This window comes from Schistocerca nitens, chromosome 2 (assembly GCF_023898315.1).
Source record: "Schistocerca nitens isolate TAMUIC-IGC-003100 chromosome 2, iqSchNite1.1, whole genome shotgun sequence".
Classification (NCBI taxonomy): domain Eukaryota; kingdom Metazoa; phylum Arthropoda; class Insecta; order Orthoptera; family Acrididae; genus Schistocerca; species Schistocerca nitens.
In genome coordinates this window covers 796,702,851-796,726,864 of record NC_064615.1, presented here as the reverse complement: position 1 = coordinate 796,726,864, position 24,014 = coordinate 796,702,851, and the positions used below count along the sequence as shown (strand labels likewise).

Sequence of the window (24,014 nt, the reverse complement as noted above, 5' to 3'; positions counted from 1 at the left end):
CGCAGCTACATTCTCAAACTTCTAGTACCATTTAATTATCTGCTTCCGCGCTTCAAAGCTCAAACGCACGTCCGCCATGTTGCAGTTACTTCCTTGCCACTGCTGCCACCTGTTGAAGAAACATAACATTACTTTCTCACAGATATTTAACCTTGTAGAACGGGAAATAAATTGTCTATGGCAGTTCAAAGTGTGTATACATTTTTTTGCCGCACCCTTTATAGTATAAAAGCCATCTCTCAGGCTCCTAAGCCCTGAATCAGACATACTTCATAGACGAAGCTCTTGAACAGCATAAGTTTACAATATGGAACATATTAGGTATCGTTCACATTCTCGCCACTTTGCTCTCACACATGACAGTTATATTATGTGAGCTGGCTGAAATCAGGCTGTAGGCTGTAGAGCAGCGTAGTAAGCTGCTGCCAGCCCGCCCCATTCGGGGGGAATTGAAAATCAATAAAGAAAAAACAAAAAACAAAAAATAAATCAGGCGTAACTCCTTAGCATGAAGAAACCGATGACAGCTCACACTTCACACTTGGCAGGAGATTCTATTGTTCCAGGCACACTTTGCTCTCAGAACTAAGAAATGCGACCTGATGCGATCGAGGCCATACTAATGAAACTGCGAAACACATCTGTGCAAAGCTTCATCGGACTGTCACTGTCGTTTTAATTTCGCGATTGACATGACCTTAGCAGAAAATCGTCGTACAATGTTCAGGTATCAACCAATAACGGAACTGTTAGTAAAAGCAATGTGAGACCTGACAGGATGAACAGATGAAACTTTTAGTCCTACACATCCATGTTTTACTCACAAGGTATTTTAAATCATGTGGTGACTCTTCATCATTGCAGATGAAACAAATCACAATCCAGCAGACAGTCCACTGAGAGGTGAGCGAATTCTCGAACAAAGGAGCTCAGGGCGGCATTAGGCAAGACGTAGTTGTTTTGATATCTTGGAGCAGCCTTAAGCAATCGTCATTTCAAAACGCTACAAAGTGGCACTGACTAGGATGCAAGCTCAAATTTTTAGTCGGGCCAGATAAGGAGACAAACTTCTGTTTGCACCAGCAGACCTTCCAATAATTTTGCGACCGTGGAACTCATTGCCAGTTTCGGCTGAACTGTGCTACAAGCTCCACAGTACTCAGATTTGCACCTCTCTGAGCCTACGAGGTGTGGACTGCATGGCCATCACTTTCTAGGCTCGTGTGCCATCGTCAGAGCTCGACTACAGTGGTTATCCTTGACTGGTTCACAGAGCGGGACGGCGCAGTGGTCATGACAATGAACTCGCCTTCTAGAGGGTAACGATGAAAATCCGTGCCCGTCCTCTGGCCATCTAATTTTAGCTTTACGATCATTTCCCTGAATAGCCCCAGGCGAATTCCGAGATGGTTCCCTCGAAATGGCACATCTGATTTCGTTCCCCATCCTTGAAACGTTAAGTTTGTGCTCCGTCTTTAACGACCGCGATGTGGTTCAGGTTTAACAAGCGGGACACGCAGGCTCTTGTTCATCGTCGGCGAAAGTGCGTAACGAATGGTGCTGGTAATGTGTAACAGCAACAGTATGTAGCTGAAACAGTGCTCTATTTAATCTCGTTATTGTTTCTGTTCCCGTTATAGTTTCCATAAAAACATATGGCAGTTGTTAGTTTCGCTACAAACCTCGTTGTTTTACTTATTCAGAAAAATTAAGGTGTTAAGGTTTCATGTCATTTCCCGTTATTATAATAAGAGGTGTCTTGAATAAGTAATACAACACTTTTTTTCTGAAAGCAGGTTTATTTCATTACACCATATCATCCCCCCTTTTCTGGCCCTAATTTTTCAACATAATCTCCATTCAATGCAACGGCCTTACGCCACCATACTGGGAAGACAAGTATGCTCGCAAGGAACCATTCTACTGGCCGACGTCAGAGCCGACGCCTTGCTGCATCAATAACCTCTCGATCATCCACGAAGTGCTTCCTACGGAGTGCATCCTTCACTGGGCCAAACAGACGTCAGTCGGAAGGTGCGAGTATCTGGTTGTAGGGCAGATGAGGAAAAACGGTCCAATGAAGTATTGTGAGCTCCTCTCAGGTGTGAAAACTTATGTGAGGCCTTGTTTTGTCATGGAGAAGGAGAAGTTCGTTTGCATTTTTGTGGTGACGAACATGCTGAAGTTGTTTCTTGAATTTCTTGAGGGTAGCACAATACACTTCAGAATTGACGGCTTCACGTTGGACCATAAGGGAGAACATAAAACAGAATAACCCATTCAGAGTCTCAGAAGACAGTCGCCAGGACTTTACCGACTGTGGGTGAAGTTTCGAACAGTTTCTTCGGAGGAGAGGGCAGATTTCTTTTCACGCCCTCTCCTGCACCACGAACGCCGCTCCGACATATGGCTATCCTACCAACTATGAATCCATTGTACCCTATCCTGTCTCCCCCTCCTAAGGGCTCCCTTCTGCTCCTCTCACCATACTACATCTCCTCTTTTTCCCCTTCCCTGTCGCCCCGCCCACTTTTCCTTTCAGATCCATAGACCCCAAAACACCAACAAGCCCTCTCTTCGTGTCCCCACAGCCATCCCTGTCTCGTCACCAACTCTTAACAATCCTCAGTCTTCGTCACCACCACTATCCTAACTCCTTTCATACCCGTCCTTTTTATCTGCAATCTACCATCTCAGGGCAGATCCTTTTCCAGTTTTAGTGAAAGTGTACACTGCTCCATTTTTAATGGTCAGTGTATTTTCTGTCGTTTTCAGTGTTTTCAAGTGTTTTTTCAAGTGTTTAGTGTCTTTAAAGTGTTTTCTTGAGTGTTTTTAACTGTGATATCTGTTCACATTTTGGATAACTATTTTTAAACTATTTTTAATCTGTTTTTTGTTGTAGCATCTATCTTACTGGTTGAAGAATGGCTGGATTTTACCGCTGCCTGCCCAACCCCCGTCCACTCACAGGGGTGAGGGGAGAGGAAATAACAGTAAGAGATTAAAAAAAAAAAGAGAGAGATGATCTTTCGCAGATCTCTCTCAGTCATGGCGCTAACATCGTGTAAATCCGAAGGTTAAGGTACTTTACCTTTGCCTTCCACCATAAGATTCGTAGTTATTTTATTTTATGTCCATAATTCTAAAAATGTTTATGGTTTGCAAATATTGTTTCTATTTTTAAACTTAAAAACAAATAATAGTTGAATACGGTAGCTACCTTGTTTTTCCGGTTAAGGTAATTGTGTCACGTCTGTAAAATATCTGTGTCTGCAGATAATTTAAGACCACGAAACAATTTACAAAAGGAATAACTATAAACCACTTTATACAAAATAAGTTGTTCATGGAACCATCTAGAACTTTAACTAAGTAAAGCCAATAGCAATACACAGTGTATAATGCGCCTCTTATTTCAAACTCCTGGACGTAGGTGGTAACAAAAAATCACTTTATAGCCGAATACAACTTCCATTGAGGCTGTTCCTTTTCCCTCTTGGTAGCTCGCTGTTTCAATTGGTACACTTGACCTTCGGTCAAGATGACAAATTACAGCTCGTATTTTCGTGTCATTAGCAATTGAAGACATTGACCGAACACTGATACGCAGTTCTTTGAGCATCTAAAACATTTATAGCTCTTACTTGTAACATTTGTCATTGCGTCCAGCAATGTGATTGGCATCACAGGCACTTATAGTTCAAAGCAAGCGTCTCTCTCCTATTACCAGCTAATGACAAGACTCTTCCGAGACGGAACTGGACGTCAGAAGCATGTTGGAGACGCCTCACATTAAAACCAATACGCCAGAAAAGCGCAGTGTCAGATTCGATAAATGACCTAATCAGCATGCATTTCTAGAAATCGGCCTATTCAGAGGTAAATGGCACAATCTTGACAGGAATAGCCGTTAGGTAATGAAGGATAAACTGTCAGTCATTATGAAAGCGAGTTTGGAAGGCAAATATGCCTTCCTGCGACAATACATGTGTTTAGCCTTCATTTACCTTTTTTCATGTAGCGTAAGGAGAATCTTTAAAGTAGCTTTATTGATTTCTTCCATCTTATTCAATTACATAATTATTAGACAGGGTGTCTACACCTAAATCTCTTATTTTCAGTTTGGTCCCAACAAAAAATTTAAATTTCTTCCCGTAACAAAAAGAAGATTTATGTTACGTTAAAAACATATGAGCATCAGTACATATGATGACGCGAAGAATATGAATATCTGAATTCAGTTTCCATCCAGGTCCGCTGCAGCATGTCCGGAGGTATGGTACCGATGACTCCCACAATCCATGTAGGCAGGCATTGAAGTTCCCGCACTGTAGTGGTGAGCACGGTGTCCTTCATGCAGCCCCAACGGCGCGACGCCAGAAGAATGTAGAGGTCAATTCCCGGTTCCATCTCGTCCAGTCCAGTGTACTGGAAATGTTACATTCAGAGTTGTTTTGAACATCCAACGACTAGAGATCTGGAGCACCATTTTGTTGAAACCAAAGATTTGGTTGCAGATCTTCAGGCTGGGAAAAAGGAAACATCTCGGTGTGTAGCTACGCCTTTCCTGTGACAGTCTCCTCAACGAATTATCTTGTCACACATGAAGCTGCAGCAAACTTCACTTTCAGGCTGTCTGACACCTTTCTCCTGATACTGCTTGGGTTCTGTCATCCCCAAATGCGAACGTTATGCTTATGTACAGTTCCCGAGACATAGTATGTGGGCTCGTCAGAAAACGTTAAACTTCACAGGAAAGCACGGTTTTGATCGATTATGTTAAGCCAACAACATCGACGTTGCTTGTCAGCGGGGTTTATGGCCCGCAGTATGGCATCTTTTACGAATACAAACGCAACTGCATTTTGAGGATCTTACGAATAGTTGCATTTTGCATATGAAGTTCCCGTGAAGCCTGACGAATTGATTTGTGTGGACGTCGCTTGTACACCTGGCGGAGATTGTAGACTTGTTCTTCAGTATCCAGAAACTGCCTATGCCACGCTTTTATCCTCTTGGCGTCTGTTCCTACTTTCTTGTAAACAGAACGAAAATGCCTTTTCACCATAACAATGCATTCGAAATCTGCCCACCAAAGCACACTTTATGCCTTCTCTAGAACTGAAGTCATTTTCGCTGGAACGGACGACGATGAAATAATGAAAACCCGTTAAACCTTAAAAAAAAAGGAGCAGCTTCAGCTCTTTGTGCATTCAACGGAAATGTCGTACCTGCAGCAAAGTAAGACAGGGCAGTTTGGTGTAGACATTAAGTACTCAGTTTCAGTTGCCCTTTGCCATACAATTGAAAATCAATGTTCCGCGTTTAAGCGTGAAGAAATTTCTTCTGATTTTTAGTATTTTCCTCGTAAAACATTAAATGTTTTCGGCTATCTAACAAAATTTTATTGGTATTCATCGGAATACGTACTTTACCACTTTAGACAAGAAGCTTCTAAAGAGATCTGCGACCACAAATGGTAATACACTTGTCGTGACAGCCATAATAATTTTATTTATCACCTTACGACCTGTTTCTGGAGAGCCCCATCGTCAGGTCTGTTACAATCTGTACAAAGTACGTTGACGCTTTCTACATCCCTCCTTCCGTAACAGTGTTGGACACGGGCACTGATAATGTTCCAAAACGCAGTAGGAAGCATCAAGTTCCCTCGTATTTAATTTTAAAAATTTGAGGGCGGACTCTGCCGAAACATGTTATGAGAGATGAATAAAATTATTTTGGCGATCAAGAGAACTGTATTCCCATTTAGATTAATATTTATGTATATTCAAAGTCTAAGAAGATTCCATCGTAAAAAGCAGAAACCATAAATCTCATAATAAATGCAATCAAATTGGCTAACATAGACAACACGTAATAACACTGGGGATCACCTTAATAGAAGTTCATTCCTCTACTTGTATTCAGCGGACTAAATATTTTCTACACAAATAATTGCGTATCTAAACGCTAGCGTCGTAAATTATTACGAAGCTGACCCGGCTTCTCGGCACCTGCAGAGGTAGATGCAAAATATTTTGACGTGGCTATAGCCCGAGGTAGTTATTTTGTGTTGGCAATTTTTCGCAAGTTGCCTTAAGAGAGCATGACTTCAAACAGTTATGGAGAGAGTTATCTCACTTTTCCTCTTTCACCAACGTACACTTCGAACCATTCATCTTCTCTTCAAATTACTCGAAGTGAGGCAGTGTCTGTCACTTACTACGATGATAAAAATGCGAAAAAGTTAGGATAAATATATTCTAAAATGAATGTAATCGGCAAATACTAGAGTTATGTGTAGCTCGCATCTTATCTGTATCCTTTGTGCAAATCTCAAGTTATGGCTAAGTGAGGTCATTATGTTTTGCCAATTAAAATGCGATACATTTCATATATTGTAGACGACGTTTATACTGGCACGGCCAAAAAGGTTGTGCATCAATCAAAACAAATTATAATCTATTCTGAAATTGTACAAGTGTGTTTAAGATCTGTTTATGTAGACTCTTTAGTTACGGAATCGTCCAGATTCTGAGACGAAGTCATAAAATTTGCAAAAGCTGATTGTCTTTTTACTGTACGCTGACGGTTGCAGAGGTAGTCTTTTATTCATTCAGGACTGTAGTAATCGAAGACAGCTACAGTGAATAATCTACGTCGTTCTATGTGTCTATTTTAAAGTACTTTCATTAACACATGCTGTAAATTCCGTTCTAAGCTGTTGATTTTCAGGCTATAGTCTTCGCCGGAGTAAGATTCGTATTGGCACGGTTAAAAACTGGGTACTACAAGTGGTGATTAACTTGTAAATATCCAACCAGTTCACTGCTGTAGCTAAGTACTGATAAAATTTTGCAGTAATGTGCTTCTCCTTGAATTTGTGGAAACGCCAGAACAACCGTACCATTATGATATAGCAACTCTAGTAGAAATACCAAAGCTGCACCCTCCTCTCGACACTGCCCCCCCCCCCCCTTTTCCCTTAACTGAAATTTTTCTCCAAAGACTTAATGAATGTTGTAATGTTGTAAGTAGTATTGATAAACTCATAGGAACATGACTATAGGCACTGCGAAACTACTTAGATCTGATACAAAAACTTCATAAATTAACGTTAGTACAAAGAAGGAAACTGCGAGGAGGTCATGGGTCACAGAAGAAAAACTTCAGTTGATCGAGGGAAGAAAAAGTAAAAAAAAAAAAAAGTTAAGGGAAATTCAGGAATACAGAAAAACAAATCACTCATGAATGAAATAAATTGGAAGTCCAAGTAAGCTAAGACGAAACGGCTGCATGAAAAAGTGAAGAAATTAAAAAAGAAATGATTTTCGGAAGCAGTGGCTCAGCATATAGAAAAGCAAAACAACATTCGGTGAAATTAAAAGCAAGGGTGATAACATTAAGAGTGCAACAGTAATTCCACTGTTAAATGCAGAGGAGAGAGCGAACAGTTGGAAAGAGCAAACTGAAGGCCTCTATGAGGGGGAAGATTTGTCTGATGTGATAGCAGAAGACAGAAGAGAAGAAGAGGCGATATGTCGATGTAGAGGAGATGGGGGATCCAGTATTAGAATCAGAATTTTAGAGAGCTTTGGAGGACTTAAAATCAAATAAGACACAAGGGATACACAACATTCCTTCAGAATTTCTAAAATCATTGGGGGAAGTAATAACAAAACGACAGCTCACGTTGATGTGTAGAATGTATGAGTCTAGCGACATGCCATCTGACTTTCGAAAAAATATCATCCACACAATTCCGAAGACTGCAAGAGTCGACAAGTGCGAGAATTATAGCACAATAAGCTTAGTAGCATCCAAGTTTCTTACAAGAATAATATACAGAAGAATGGAAAAGAAAACGGAAACGTAGGCTTCCGCGGCCATTTTCACAGCCAATAAAGTTTTTCTGGTTCAAAACGGTTCAAATGGCTCTGAGAACTATGGGACTTAACATCTGTGGTCATCAGTCCCCTAGAACTTAGAACTACACTCCTGGAAATTGAAATAAGAACACCGTGAATTCATTGTCCCAGGAAGGGGAAACTTTATTGACACATTCCTGGGGTCAGATACATCACATGATCACACTGACAGAACCACAGGCACATAGACACAGGCAACAGAGCATGCACAATGTCGGCACTAGTACAGTGTATATCCACCTTTCGCAGCAATGCAGGCTGCTATTCTCCCATGGAGACGATCGTAGAGATGCTGGATGTAGTCCTGTGGAACGGCTTGCCATGCCATTTCCACCTGGCGCCTCAGTTGGACCAGCGTTCGTGCTGGACGTGCCGACCGCGTGAGACGACGCTTCATCCAGTCCCAAACATGCTCAATGGGGGACAGATCCGGAGATCTTGCTGGCCAGGGTAGTTGACTTACACCTTCTAGAGCACGTTGGGTGGCACGGGATACATGCGGACGTGCATTGTCCTGTTGGAACAGCAAGTTCCCTTGCCGGTCTAGGAATGGTAGAACGATGGGTTCGATGACGGTTTGGATGTACCGTGCACTATTCAGTGTCCCCTCGACGATCACCAGTGGTGTACGGCCAGTGTAGGAGATCGCTCCCCACACCATGATGCCGGGTGTTGGCCCTGTGTGCCTCGGTCGTATGCAGTCCTGATTGTGGCGCTCACCTGCACGGCGCCAAACACGCATACGACCATCATTGGCACCAAGGCAGAAGCGACTCTCATCGCTGAAGACGACACGTCTCCATTCGTCCCTCCATTCACGCCTGTCGCGACACCACTGGAGGCGGGCTGCACGATGTTGGGGCGTGAGCGGAAGACTGCCTAACGGTGTGCGGGACCGTAGCCCAGCTTCATGGAGACGGTTGCGAATGGTCCTCGCCGATACCCCAGGAGCAACAGTGTCCCTAATTTGCTGGGAAGTGGCGGTGCGGTCCCCTACGGCACTGCGTAGGATCCTACGGTCTTGGCGTGCATCCGTGCGTCGCTGCGGTCCGGTCCCAGGTCGACGGGCACGTGCACCTTCCGCCGACCACTGGCGACAACATCGATGTACTGTGGAGACCTCACGCCCCACGTGTTGAGCAATTCGGCGGTACGTCCACCCGGCCTCCCGCATGCCCACTATACGCCCTCGCTCAAAGTCCGTCAACTGCACATACGGTTCACGTCCACGCTGTCGCGGCATGCTACCAGTGTTAAAGACTGCGATGGAGCTCCGTATGCCACGGCAAACTGGCTGACACTGACGGCGGCGGTGCACAAATGCTGCGCAGCTAGCGCCATTCGACGGCCAACACCGCGGTTCCTGGTGTGTCCGCTGTGCCGTGCGTGTGATCATTGCTTGTACAGCCCTCTCGCAGTGTCCGGAGCAAGTATGGTGGGTCTGACACACCGGTGTCAATGTGTTCTTTTTTCCATTTCCAGGAGTGTACTTAAACCTAACTAACTTAAGGACATCACACACATCCATGCCCGAGGCAGGATTCGAACCTGCAACCGTAGCAGTCTCGCGGTTCCGGACTGAGCGCCTAGAACCGCTAGACCACCGCGGCCGGCAAAGTTTTTCTGGGTTTGTGGCCGCACTGTCAATATGTAAACCAGCCGACGTATCGGTCACTGTTGCAAATGACCTTCTTCAGGGTGTTTTTGTTTACTGCCGAATGAGAAAAATTTGTTCCTTATATAACTGCAGACATGGGTTCTATCTAATTCTGATAGGCTATTAAGAATGGAGGAGAGGGATGTTAGAAGTTCTTTATTTGTGTCTTTGTTATTTGTTTTCATTGGTGGAAACCCTACGTTTTGATTGGTGTTTGCATTACTGCTTGTTGTAGGTGTAAATCGCCTATCACAAGCAGTAAATCACCTGTCACATCTAGTAACGCAAACACCAATCAAAACGTCGGGTTTCCACCAAAGAAAACAAATAATAAAAACACCAGTAAAGGACTACTGACATCCCTCTCCTCCATCCGTAACAGCCTATCAGAATTAGACAACACCCAAGTCTGCAGGTACATAAGGAACAAAGTTTTCTCATTCAGCAGTAAACAAAAACACCCTGAAAAAGGTCACTTGCAACAGTGACCCAAACGTCGGTTCATTTACATATTGACAGTGCAGTCACAAACCCAGAAAAACTTTGACAATAGAAAAGAAAACTGAGGACGTGTTAGGTGACGATCAGTCTGGCTTTAGTAAAGGTGAAGGCACCAGAGATGCTGACGTGGCGGTTGATAATGAAAGTAAAGAAAATCGAGACACGTTCATAGGATTTGTTGACCTGGAAAAAGCGTTCGATAATGTAAAATGCTGCAAGATGTTCGAAATTCTTTGAAAAATACGGATAAGCTATAGGGAGAGACGGATAATATACAATATGTACAAGAGTAACAAGAATGGACGATCAAGAACGAGGTGCTCGTATTAAAAAGGATGTAAGACGGGGATGTAGTCTTTCGCCTTTATTGTTTAATCTGAACATCGAAGAAGCAATGATGGAAATACAAGCAAGGTTCAGGAGTGGAATTAAAATTCAAGATGAAAGCATGTCAGTGATACTTATCACTGATGACATTGCCATCCTGAGTCAAGAAGAATCACATGATCTGCTGAATGGAATCAAAGGTTTAATGAGTACAGAATGTGGACTGAGGGGAAATCGAAGAAAGACGAAAGTAAGTAGCAGAAATGCGAACAGCGAGAAACTTAACATCAGGATTGGTCGTCACGAAGTTTATGAAGTTAAGGGACTCTGCTATCCAGGCAGCGAAGTAACCAATGATGGATGGAGCAAGGAGGACATCAAAAGCAGGCTAACACTGGCGAAAAGGGTATTCCTGGAGCACAGCGTTTGGAGCACAGCATTGTGTGGTAGTGAAACATGGACTGTTGGAAAACCGGAACAGAATAGAATCTAAGCATTTGAGATGTTGTACTACAGACGAATGTTGAAAACTACGTGGACTGATAAAGTGAGGAATAAGGAGGTTCTGCGCAGAATCGGAGAGGAAAGGAATATGTGGAAAACACTGACAAGGAGAAGGGACAGGGTGGTAGGACATCTGTTAAGACATTAGGGAATGACTTCCTGCCATACCTTGATAGACGTGACGGCACCAGCAGTCGATCATATGTTCGCCCTGAAGGTGGCCCCTGCGATGGGCTGAAAGCGGTCGGCACTAAATAAATAAAAAACGCGATTAAGACTGTTTTCTTAATACTAAGTTAATTTATATTAATCGCTGTTAATCCATAACCATGTCGTCCAAACATATTAGAGGGAGCTGTAGAAAGCAAAAACTGTAGACGAACATGGAGGTTGGAATACATCTAGGTTGTAAGTGCTACTCTGGGATGAAGTAGTTGGCATGGGAGAGGAATTCGGGGCGGGCCGCATCAAACCAGTCAGAAGAATGTCGACTCAAAAAAAAAAAAAAAAAAAAAAAAAAAAAAAAAAAAAAAAAAAAGCAGTGATTAATCAAGAAAGGTGAGAAACAGACATAACGATTAACCTCCCGTAATATTACGAGTGTCGTTTCAATATTCCTGCAGACTGCGTATATGTCACCGTTGTGGCGTGATTAAGTTGAAATTCATGTTATTTCTGAGCGAGGCTTTTAGGGGTGACGGTCGTATATTTGTTTGCTGGTTCACCTGGCTATTTCGTGAGTAATGAAGTTTTAATGCTGAAGCGAAAGCCAAGTCAGGTCGGATTACAAGTAGTGACCAGCGTTCCTACGCCAAAATCGAATCCCTGCATGGAAAGAACCCAACGGAAATTTACAGTGATTTGAGAGAGGTATGTGGAAATAGTATAGGAGATCGTAGCACGGTATCTCGGTTGTCTGCTCATTTCCATGAAGTTCGGATAGGCACTGAGGACAACCCAAGAAATGGAAGGCCATCATTTGTAAAAGACTACACCTCTCAGATTATTGTTCATGACATTTTCAGAGAGGATCGACGAGAAACTTGAAGGGAAATTGTATATGAGGCCAGAATGTCCGTCACTTCATTTTACAGAATCATAACTGAAAAGTTAAAGATGAGAAAAGCTGTTGCCTGGCGAGGGAAGAGCAGAAAGCAAGTCGCAAAAGAATCGCTGAAGAATTGCTTCAACGTTATCGCAGAAGATCAGTTTCTGAAAAGGTTTGTTGCACTTGATGAAAGCCGGATACAAGATTTTGAGGCAGAACTGAAGTCTCAGTCATCACAATGGAAAAGTTCCGATTCTCCACGACCGAAAATATTCCGCTGCCAACAGACAAAGGTGAAACTGATGATCTTTGAGTAGGAGACGAACGGAGACATAACTACAAGCAGAGTGCACCAGGCAACGTCTGTAACAGGTGCGTACTTTAATCCCTTTTTGCAAAATGTTTCAGGGAATTCGTCACAGAAGGCGTGACATGCTTGCAACTGATGTCCCATTTTGCACGACGATGCAAGACCGCATATTGTCCTACCAGTGAGAGAAACATCCGACAACCCTACAGTCCTGATATGAGCACATCACTGATTTGTTTCGTTTTATTCCCATTGACCATTCCACAGATTACGTAAAAGGTAAGATATTGTACACAAATCCGTGGAAAACATTTCGATACAACTGATGAAGCATGCAGTATGGTTAGCCAAGTAAGCAGATGCCCTATCCGCAATACAGAGACTTCAATCTCGTCAGTTATTCCTAACCTCTTATTTTACGTCTGAACTTTCAAAGAACTGGAAATTTGTTTCAAACTAAGGTCGACGGGGCGGAGAAATGCTAAGCTTCTAAGTCAATGTAGTCAAAAATTCATTTACGTTGCTTTTTATGCGTTTTTTGGCCTTATGACAACTAAAAAGCGATGTCACTCTTGTTTGTTATGGTGTTTTTGGCCTTAGAACAATTAAACATCGTCTTCTCCTGTACGACGTGGACGGCCTTGGCCTGGTGGACGGGCTTACGAAAAAGTGCCACAACTGTTGAATGCCAAACTTGTGTGGTCATGCACAATGCACAGTACGCTTGATTTGACCTGCAATTCACACCATTCATCTGTCATTTGTAGTCGAACCTATTTTCGTTATGACGTTTACAAGGCCATCTAGTGGCAAAATTTTTGTTAATTTTTTTTCCAGAACGTTTCTTCCTTCTTTGATAATACTCCGTTCAAATTTGACGTCATTCTGAGCTGGGGTTTGCGGGCTTTCAAAACAACTAAGCTCCCTCCAACTCAGAGTTGCAATATTAAAAGTTTTGGCCGGTTTCATTGTCTAGGGGCTGGGAAACGTAGTTGCCGCATTACAGGCCAAATACTGCCGAGTCAACAATATACAATATGAATAGACACACGAATCGAATGGTCGAAGTTCCTATCACTCGGCAATAGCGAATTTTGAACGTAACATAGACGTTTACAAATGAAAGATTACAAAAAATAAAATCTGCAGGTACTATCTTAACATCTTTAAATGATGGGTACGACAGTATAAGTCCTTTTGAAAATGCGGTATATTTCTGCAAAACAGTTATTGGTGTCGATGGTCCAGGAATTAAATAAAATATAAGTTAATCAAAATATCCACGGGTGTGCTGCCGGTCTATAGTGTCCAACGGGCACAATATTTCGGCGATCATACATGTCGCCATCATCAGGTGAACTGACGGACTGAGCTCCTGTGAACGTGCCGGCACGGAGATCCGTACGCTAAGGCTGCTCAGAGGGAACTGGGTTCGGTCGCGGCGGCGGACGGTTTAAATACCCTCCGCCCACGGCGCGCTCCCTCCGCCGTCCGCGCCCCGCGCCACGGTCGCGCGGTGGAACAGATTGCGACGGCGTCTGAGATGACGTCGGTGTGATGGATCTGTCCGCCGTGGTCGTCACAACTACACGTTTGCTCGATGTACTCTTGATTAACCCGATCGCTGGTTCCCAAGCCTTGCTAAGATTATAGCCACAGTCGCGGTTTATGAGGTCGTCATTGGTGCGAATTTCGATGGCCTCTCTAACAACGCTGTCCCAGTATCTCGACGTCTGTACCAGAATCCTCGTGCGGTCATACTCCATGGCGTGATTTTCCGACAAACAATGTTCAGCGACCGCCGATTTGCTCGGATACATCAGTCGAGTGTGCCTCTGGTGTTCACGGCATCGATCCTCGACTGTACGCATCGTCTGACCAATATACGACTTGCCACATTGACACGGAATCTGGTACACGCCGGCCTTCCTCAAACCGAGGTCATCCTTGGCGCTCCCCACCAATGCACGAGTTTTATTTGGAGGACAAAACACAGTTCCGATCCGGTATTTCTTCAGAATGCGGGCGATTTTCCCCGAGAGTGCGCCTGTGTATGGAATAAATGCAGTGCCTACCTCCTCCCTCGTGACTTCATCCATCTCAACAGGTTGTGCTGCAGTGGTTGGGCGGAGAGCACGTTGAATCTGCCACTCTGAGTACCCATTTTTTCGAAAAACTGTTCTCAGATGTTCCAATTCCTGGGGTAAACTCTCTGCGTCAGAGATAGTGCGCGCCCTATGTACTAGAGTTTTAAGTACCCCATTCCTCTGTGAAGGGTGGTGGCAGCTGTCTGCGTGCAAATACAGATCAGTGTGCGTAGTCTTCCGATACACCCCATGACCTAGGGTGCCGTCAGCCCTTCTCTTGACCAAGACGTCAAGGAAAGGTAATTTACCCTCCGTTTCAGTCTCCATAGTGAATTTGATGTTGGGGTGTATGGAGTTTAGATGTGTAAGGAAGTCAAGGAGTTTATCCATACCATGTGGCCAGATGACGAACGTGTCGTCCACGTAACGGAAAAAGCAAGTAGGTTTCCATACGGATGACGACAGGGCTTCCTCCTCGAAGTTCTCCATGTACAAATTCGCTACCACCGGTGAGAGTGGGCTACCCATGGCGACTCCCTCCGTTTGTTCGTATGTCGGCAAGTCGGCGGTCGCTGAACATTGTTTGTCGGAAAATCACGCCATGGAGTATGACCGCACGAGGATTCTGGTACAGACGTCGAGATACTGGGACAGCGTTGTTAGAGAGGCCATCGAAATTCGCACCAATGACGACCTCATAAACCGCGACTGTGGCTATAATCTTAGCAAGGCTTGGGAACCAGCGATCGGGTTAATCAAGAGTACATCGAGCAAACGTGTAGTTGTGACGACCACGGCGGACAGAGCCATCACACCGACGTCATCTCAGACGCCGTCGCAATCTGTTCCACCGCGCGACCGTGGCGCGGGGCGCGGACGGCGGAGGGAGCGCACCGCGGGCGGAGGGTATTTAAATCGTCCGCCGCCGCGACCGAACCCAGTTCCCTCTGAGCAGCCTTAGCGTACGGATCTCCGTGCCGGCACGTTCACAGGAGCTCAGTCCGTCAGTTCACCTGATGATGGCGACATGTATGATCGCCGAAATATTGTGCCCGTTGGACACTATAGACCGGCAGCACACCCGTGGATATTTTGATTATCAAATACGCCGGGAGAAACTCAAGAATCACAAAATATAAGTTGAATAACAGGGAAACAAAAGATTCCTACAGCACGTAATTAGTTATGAACAACAACACAGCTCGCGAGATATTCACTTCAAATGCACACTACATCTTCACTGTAGAAGCCACGGGAGTCCCACAAGTGCACAAGTCTGCACTACGAAATATTTCTATCTCTCGCGACCACGCGTAAACTGCTCCACTCCAAGTCTCTCCAGCCAGTGTACGTCCGTCGCGGCGTCCAGCACCTCCCGTGTGTTCTGACCCGTACCGTCCCGAACTGCCTCCTGCTCAGAACTACCCCGTGTCCACTCCAGAAACTCGCTTCCATTCACGAGCGCTGTGATTGGCTAGAGCGCTCGCGCCATGTCTTCATTTCAACGCACAGTCACATAATGCAACATATTCGAAACACTGGATTTACATTTAAATACTTGAAATTAAATAAATATTCCTACGGCTGGACCATAAACACGCTCAACACACATTATTAAATACATAAACAATTAAATAAACATATATCAAAAGAAAAGAAGCAAAAGGGAGGCCAGGAGCCTAATGTCTCTGTGATTTCTAAAACACAGTAGATAATTGACCAGATTCTTTATGAATAGCATATATCGGCTATTAACAAAGACATAGATGAATCAATATATTTATAAGCATGATGCTACCGTTTTTTTAGTGTAACTGTGGAGTACTTATGGCCTGACGCGATCTATACTAATGGGCCACTTTGACCTCCAATAACTCATGTACTATTTAAGTTGCATGCCTGTAATTCATATCAATTTAGGTTTACACTAATAGCTGTCTAAAGGCATATAGATCGACGAAATCGGATGAACTGTTTAGATTTTGTAAATTCGTTGCTGTGTGTTAGTTGTATAATTTATCGTTAGATACTAAACTTTAAACTAATAAATATATTGAAAATCTGATTACGCCATCAGAATCGTGTGCAAACAATGGTAATGTACATGTTTCTTTTTGAGGTATCATGATTCATCTGGCTACTATTAATTTCTATACGAACTGTGAAATGTCTGCTATTATGGTTCACAAAGTCCGCCATCTTTGGCACTCCCGGCATAGACATCTCCTTCGATAAAAAGCGCCGTCCTCGTCACAATGTCGACATGGAATTCCCAGCCACGTGGCCGGTGAACCACGTACTCCAGCCACCTCTCTTGCTCAGCTAACGTTTGGCACCATGTGTTTGCTGCCGGGCCGCGGCTTTAACGAGCATCCTGTGCGACCACGCCAATTTATAATATTTTCTGGGCGCCACAATTCGCCTGTTACCTCACAGGTTCTTCTTTTAAAACGTTTTGGAACTGGAAATTTAATTATAATCACTCTGTTCTTGGAAAAGCTGGAGATGTATTCCAGCTAGATTTTATCATGATCAAACAGTGATTCAGAAATCTGGTATTGGATTGTAGGGCATACACTGGACAATATATAGACTCAGATCACAATTTAGTAAAGATGATGAGTATGCTGAAGTTTAAGAGAATTGTCTGAAAAAATCACTGTGGAAGGAAACGGGTGCTGCACTGCGAGAGTATCACCGACTGAAAAATCTGAGGAGAGGCCCGGTGTCATTAAATGGTTTAAAGAAGATGATAAGGAAATTCGAATACACGGGTGAGCTTGGTGTGGAAACTGGAAGAGAAAGGTGTGCTGTCGCAATGTAAGTTATTGAAGACCCTGCTGTTGCTGTAAGTGGACATGCAGTATGTGCCCTGTGTACTTCCAGTGCCCGTGCAGTGTCACGAGAATTATTTACCACATGGCCAACAGTAGGGAAACTTCTGCGGTCTATTTTACACTGGTACCAGTACGAGATCTAGACGGTGCAGCAACTGATACCTAATAATCCACAGCAACGATTTGAATTTGCTCTTCGGTTTCTAGAAGGGTGGAACGAGGCACGAGTGAATAAACAGAAATGTCGAATATGGCGTAGTGTTATAACGCGTCCTGAGCACGAAGAGCCATTCACTCACCGTCTGTGACTGTGGTGTGGATTCGTAGCACCTTCGTTCTTTGTCCGCTCTTCTTTGAGAGAACACACAAGGAGGGTCTGCCAGGTGTACGCTGCGCGTTATCGGGACCATTTTGTACAGCTGTGATTCCTGCTTTGGAAGAACGCAGCTGTGTAAAAACAGCACTGTTTTCATGCAAGATGGGGAAACACCTCAGGTCACTCCGCCAATGGAAGATCTGCTTAATGCAACCTTCCACGAACGTGTGATCTCAAGTTATGGTCTACAAGAATCCATGTGCCTTTTGGATCTGGTGATATCTAAAAGAATGCGTTTACCAAGAACACATTCGGTTTCTAACTAGTCTGAAGGCCAGGATACATGAAAACGTTGCTCAGGTTCCACCGGAAATGTTACCACCAGCTGTTGATCATGTCGTTTTAAGAATCAGTATCTCGTCTACGTCTTCGGTCCCCTTACTGAACAAACTGTGTGGGCGAAGGTTAATTATAAAATCAATACTATGTCTTTCTTACTCGTCTGACCTCTTCTGTCCAAGTCACGTTCATAATCCGCTACATGCGAAAACATTTCTTTACATCTTTCATGCATTCACAGCGCAACATTTGCTTCTGGTGGCCACAATTGGAACTAATAGCCGGCCGATGTGGCCGAGCGGTTCTAGGCGCCTCAGTCTGGAACCGAGCGACCGCTACGGTCGCAGGTTCGAATCCTGCCTCGGGCATGGATGTGTGTGATGTCCTTAGGTTACTTAGGTTTAATTAGTTCTAAGTTCTAGGCCACTGATGACCTCAGAAGTTAAGTCGCATAGTGCTCAGAGCCATTTGAACTATTTTTGGAACTAATATTTTTTTCCACCTTAAATCGGTTCCGTATTAATGCATTAGAATATCTACCAAATTTCGCTGCCATACGATAACCGCAGCCCACAATGGGTCTCTGTCACTAGCTGCACTTTGATTATAACTACCCTGTATATTCGTCACAAATTTGGTATTAATTTTTAAATGAAAATATTTTTCAGATTTTCGATTTATTTCACTTCATCCTGGAGAATATCAGTTAGGATATATGTCTGTAAGTAACATTAGCATGATTCTATTTCAGTAAATGTGTGCAATGTATTTTTGTTTTTATGACACGTTCTACATCCTTCGCTATACTCGTACAATGGGTTTACGGAACAGTAGGTACAATTATCTACATTATCTACCTTGATTATTTCACTATTTAAATTGATGCAAAGTTCTTACTTATTAACATCTACGTTGGCACAGACAGCCATTCCGACACGTGAATGAGAGAGATTGCCGGCCGCGGTGGTCTCGCGGTTCTAGGCGCGCAGTCAGGAACCGTGCGACTGCTACGGTCGCAGGTTCGAATCCTGCCTCGGGCATGGATGTGTGTGATGTCCTTAGGTTAGTTAGGTTTAAGTAGTTCTAAGTTCTAGGGGACTGATGACCACAGCAGTTGAGTCCCATAGTGCTCAGAGCCATTTGAACCATTTTTTTGAGAGAGATTAGAGCGTCGCTCAGACCGGAACTCGGAAACTGTGAGGCGGTTCGCGCAGCTAGCATCGCAGCTGGGTAGCGCGCAGTCTGCGCCGTTACGACCGCCGTAAAAACAAACGAATTAATAAAAGGTGTCTACAGCGTAACAGCATTGTCTTCAGGCGGCGCCACTTTCCACCCACACAAAGCTTTCTCCCCCACCCCTCACCTTCTCTCTCTCTCTCTCTCTCTCTCTCTCTCTTGCTTCCCTCAGCGCACTGCCTTTCTAACTTCCACTTCGCCAATTCCCGTGGCTGGAAAAAAAGGGACTGCAAAAACGAAGGGAAAAAAGAAGATTCCTAGGTCTGCGGCGAGCTGCGTTAAGCCCGCAATCTCCTGAGCTGCGGCCCGGCTAAACTTCCCTTATCTGGGAAGCTAGAGGTCATGTGGCGATGGGACGGTGTGGGTTGGGAGGGGAAAAGGGCGGGGAGGGGAGAGAGGTTGGAAGGGGGAGGCAAGACAGGGTTAGGAAGGGCAACAGAACGCTGAGGGAACGGTGGAAATGAGTAGGATGAAGAAACTTCGGGGAGAATATTCTCATTTGCTCTAAGAGTCGGCCATATGATGAACACAAAGCTGAGGGTTCCATTAGAGAACTAGGTAATATGAAGCAGTAATTATCTATTGGAGAGTCTTTCAAGAAAGAGCTCTTACGTTACCCTTAGATAATCGTTTTTGGTATGTAATTATTAAAACTGACATGTCCTAGCTACACTTCATCAACTGAAGTCACAATGCGCTACCTAAATTACGAAAGTACACTGTATTCTAAAAACCGTTGAGTATGCTTCATAAGTGCTCAGTATTTCAGGAAAATCTTGGGTATTAATAACCGCTTCAGCTGTATTTGGTCCTTTTTTACTGTATCAGTACCGGTTTCGTAGCTCTAAAAGCCACATCTTCAGGTGAATATATGATTAAAACATTAGATCGGAAAAGCACGGAATCTTTTTTCCCAACATTCGTCGTCCGTCCAAACAAAACACCGCTAAAAGACGGTATGTCATGGATTAAAAACTGCCAAATTCCAATATAATGGATGGTTCCAAATCAAATCGTACCGTAGTTATGGCTTCTCCGATCCATATGGAAACGCGCACAGGGACGCGGCCGCGTGCTCTGTCACACCGTATTGGAATCAAAACAGTTTCCAGAATGAATTGTCCAGGATGTTTCATATCAGCGAACACTCCGCTGCAGAGTGAAAATCTCATTCTGGAAATATCCCCCAGGCTGTGGCTAAGCCATGTCTCCGCAATATCCTTTCTTTCAGGAGTGCTAGTTCTACAAGGTTCGCAGGAGAGCTTCTGTAAAGTTTGGAAGGTAGGAGACGAGGTACTGACAGAAGTAAAGCTGTGAGGACGGGGCGTGAGTCGTGCTTGGGTAGCTCAGTTGGTAGAGCACTTGCCCGTGAAAGGCAAAGGCCCCGAGTTCGAGTCTCGGTCCGGCACACAGTTTTAATCTGCCAGGAAGTTTGTATCAAAACAGTTTGATTGCGGTAGTAAAGGACCAAGTACAGCTCAAGCGGTTATTTATATCCAAGATGAATACTCATAGCAGTGGTTGCTCCACCTACAAGGTTGCCTGTATTGGGAGAAAATACTTCAGGTACCTCATGGTAAAATTTTGTACATCATGGGTGCAGTGGCGGAGAATTACAGTTGTTTGAATATTAACTTATACCTGGAAGAAAATTACCAAAATGATAACCAACTCGAAAATAGGTCACTGAAATTATCTACTGACAAAAAGAAAAAAATAACCTAAAACATTCTGTATTAATTTTAAAAAAAGTCAGCAGTGGATTTCAACTCAGTTTTAGACTTTTTAGTGGCTGGTGGCAAGTTATGGGAATTGCGTGTTGCTGAATAATGGAAACAGTTCTGGTCCAAAGACTGACTTTAAATCATAGTGCAGATCGTTCTTATTCCCAGTAATGATTTCGTGTACTGAGCTCTTGGAATGAAGAAGACATATTATTTATGAAAACTTTCATTAAGGAATAATTAGATTGGGAAGCAGTTTCCTGATCATATCTCTATGGGACGTCCTTGAATTCAAGGCACAAAAAATTCAAATTACACGCTTTTGAACTCGGAAACTTTACATTGGCTTGATGTGCTACCACACGAAATAGCCCCGTTTGACATTATGGAATGAAAGGAAGCACGATAACCCACATTTCATTTTTATATATCAGCCATATCTAACAACGTCCGCAAGGGATGTTTGTATAGGTCGGTCAGCAGCTCCTCTCAACTATATTTAGTATCAGGTTACCTTCCATTAAGAACGTGGGTGCATTCGGTGACTGTGATCTAATTTATAAATGATAGAGCACAGGAAGCAGTTGTCCTTTTTTTAGGTTGTATTTGGCAAATCCAGATTTCGGCAAGTGCCTAGCCATTATCAATGCAGTATTTTCTAGTCTCGGTGCTTGTCCGTTTCCCCGTTGTTCGGCCGTCAGTCACAGCTCTTTGAATACTACTCAAGTAGTATTGCTTAAATTTTGAATAAAGTGTCATCAGAAATGACGGCATAAGAATTGGCGGCTTAAGAAATCACTCCTGTTCGGCCAAAGGCCTTGTCAAAGATGGCGGAGAAACGGTCAGAGGTTCAGAGCACTCACTTATCCTTGGGGTGGGAAAATGTCATCAAAATGCGGAATAACCAGCAATGAGCAACGGCATGAGCCAATGGAACGCAATGAAAATCATTGCATTAAAAACACATAGTGTGTATTCACTGGATATGTGACCTGTATTTGAAAAAGTATCATGACGGTCTCCCCATTAGTAAAAGATTACGGACTAGGCCTCCATTCGGCCTTCGGGAGAGGACAGCCAAGGGGGAGGTGACCATGAGAAAAAAACTGAATAACCAATAAAAGGGTAACGTTTAACGAGTCGGGTCGTGGAATATCAGAAGTTTTAAGAGAAAGGGAAGCTGGAAAATCTGAAAATGGAAATATTAATGCTCAATCTAGATATAGTGTGTGTCACTGAACTGAAATGGAAAAAAAGGCAAGAATTTCTGATCAGATGAGTAGAGAGTAATATCTACAGCAGCAGAAATGGTATAATGGGAGTAGAATAGCAAGATACGGTAGAGAATGAGTTGCTGTGAACAGTTCAGTGACAGCATCGACAGCAAACCAATACCAACAACAATAGTTCAGGTGCATATGCCGGCGTCCCAAGCAGAAGTTGAAGACCTAGGGAAAATATACGAGGATATTGAATGGGTAATTCAGTACATAAAGCGAGAGTAAGATTTAATAGTCAAGGGACATTCGAACGTGATTGTAGGAGAACGAGTAGAAGAAAGTGTTAAAGAAGGATATGGGCTTGGTAGCAGGAGTGAGAGAGGAGAAAGACTGAGTTCTGTAATAAATTTCAGCAAGTAACAGTGAAAACTCAGTTAAAGAATCACAAGAGGTATGAGTGTACCTGGAAAAGGTCGGGAGACATTGCAAGATTCTAGTTAGATTATATCATGGTCAAGCAGAGGTTCCGAAATAAAACGCTGGATTGTAAAGAATGCCTAGGAACAGGTACAGACTCCGACCACAATTTAATAATGATGAGGGGTAGAATGAAATTCAAGAGAATCTCTGAAAGAATCAGTGTGGAACGAAGCGGGACACTGAAGTACTGAGGAATGATGTGACTCGTTTGAAGTTCGCTAAGGATGTGAATACTGCGGCAATCTATGCGACAACAGGCACTTCAGTTAAGGAGAACGGCTATAAAAAAGGAAATCACAGATGGTGGACAGACAAACATAGATACAATGTACGTAACTGGGAAGGAACTAAGGGTAACAGGAGAAGTAGTACAGATGATAGATGGAAGAAGGAAGTACAAAAATGTTAAGATAATTCAGTAATACAGAAATACGAGGCACATAAGAATGAAACAAATAGGAAGTGCAGTGAAGCTAAGGATAAATGACTGCGCGAGAACTGTGAAGGAATCGGAAAAGATATGATTAACGGAATGACTGATTTAGCACATAGAAAAGTCCGAACAACCTTTGGCGAAATTATAAGCAAGGGTTGTAATATTAAGAGTGCAGTGAGAATTCCACTGTTAAATGCAGAGGAGATAGCGGATGGCTGGAAAGGGTATACTGAACGCCTCTGTCAGGAGGAAGACTTGTCTGATGACTTGACAGAAGAAGAAACAGGGGCGACATGGAAGAGATACACCATCTCCTCCCAGTATCAGAATCGAAATTTAAAAGAGCTTTGGAAGACTTAAGATCGAGTAAGTCAGAAGGGATAGAGAACATTCCATCGGAATATCTAAAATCATTGAGAAAAGTGGAAATAAAAGACTATTCATGCTGATGTGTAGAATGTATGACAATGGCGATATACCATCTGATTTTCGTAAAAACATCATCCACACAATTCCGATCATAGCAAGAACCGACGAGTGCGAGAATTATCGCAAAATCAGCTTAACAGAGCATGCATCCAAGTTACTGACGAGAATAATATAGAGAGGAAAGTAAAAGAAAATTGAGAATCTGTTAGATGACGATCACTTTGACTTTAGGAAAGGTAAAGGCACGAGAGAGGCAATTGTGACGTTGAGGTTAATAATGGAAGTAAGACTAAAGGAAAATTAAGACACGTTCATAGGATTTGTCGACCTGGAAAAAGCGTTCGACAATGTAAACTGATGCAAGATGTTCGAAATTCTGAAAAAGTAGGGCTAAGCTATACGGAGAGACGGGTCATATACAATATGTACAACAGCCAAGAGGGAATAATAAGAGTGGACGACCAAGAACGAAGTCCTCGTATTAAAAAGGGTGTAAGACAAGGATGTGGCCTTTCGCCCTTACTGTTCAATCTATACATTAAGGAATCAGTGATGGAAATAAAAGAAATCTTCAGGAGTGGGATTAAAATTCAATGTGAAAGGATACAATGATCCGATTCGTTGATGACATT

General features: G+C 43.4%; 1 non-coding gene across 1 annotated transcript; it reads left to right on the top strand.

Annotated features, from left to right (window-relative positions):
* Positions 1–20,427: 20,427 nt before the first annotated feature.
* Positions 20,428–20,502, top strand: Trnas-uga (transfer RNA serine (anticodon UGA)). The gene has a single exon. It is a non-coding gene; the product is annotated as a tRNA-Ser (tRNA).
* The last annotated feature ends 3,512 nt before the right edge of the window (positions 20,503–24,014 follow it).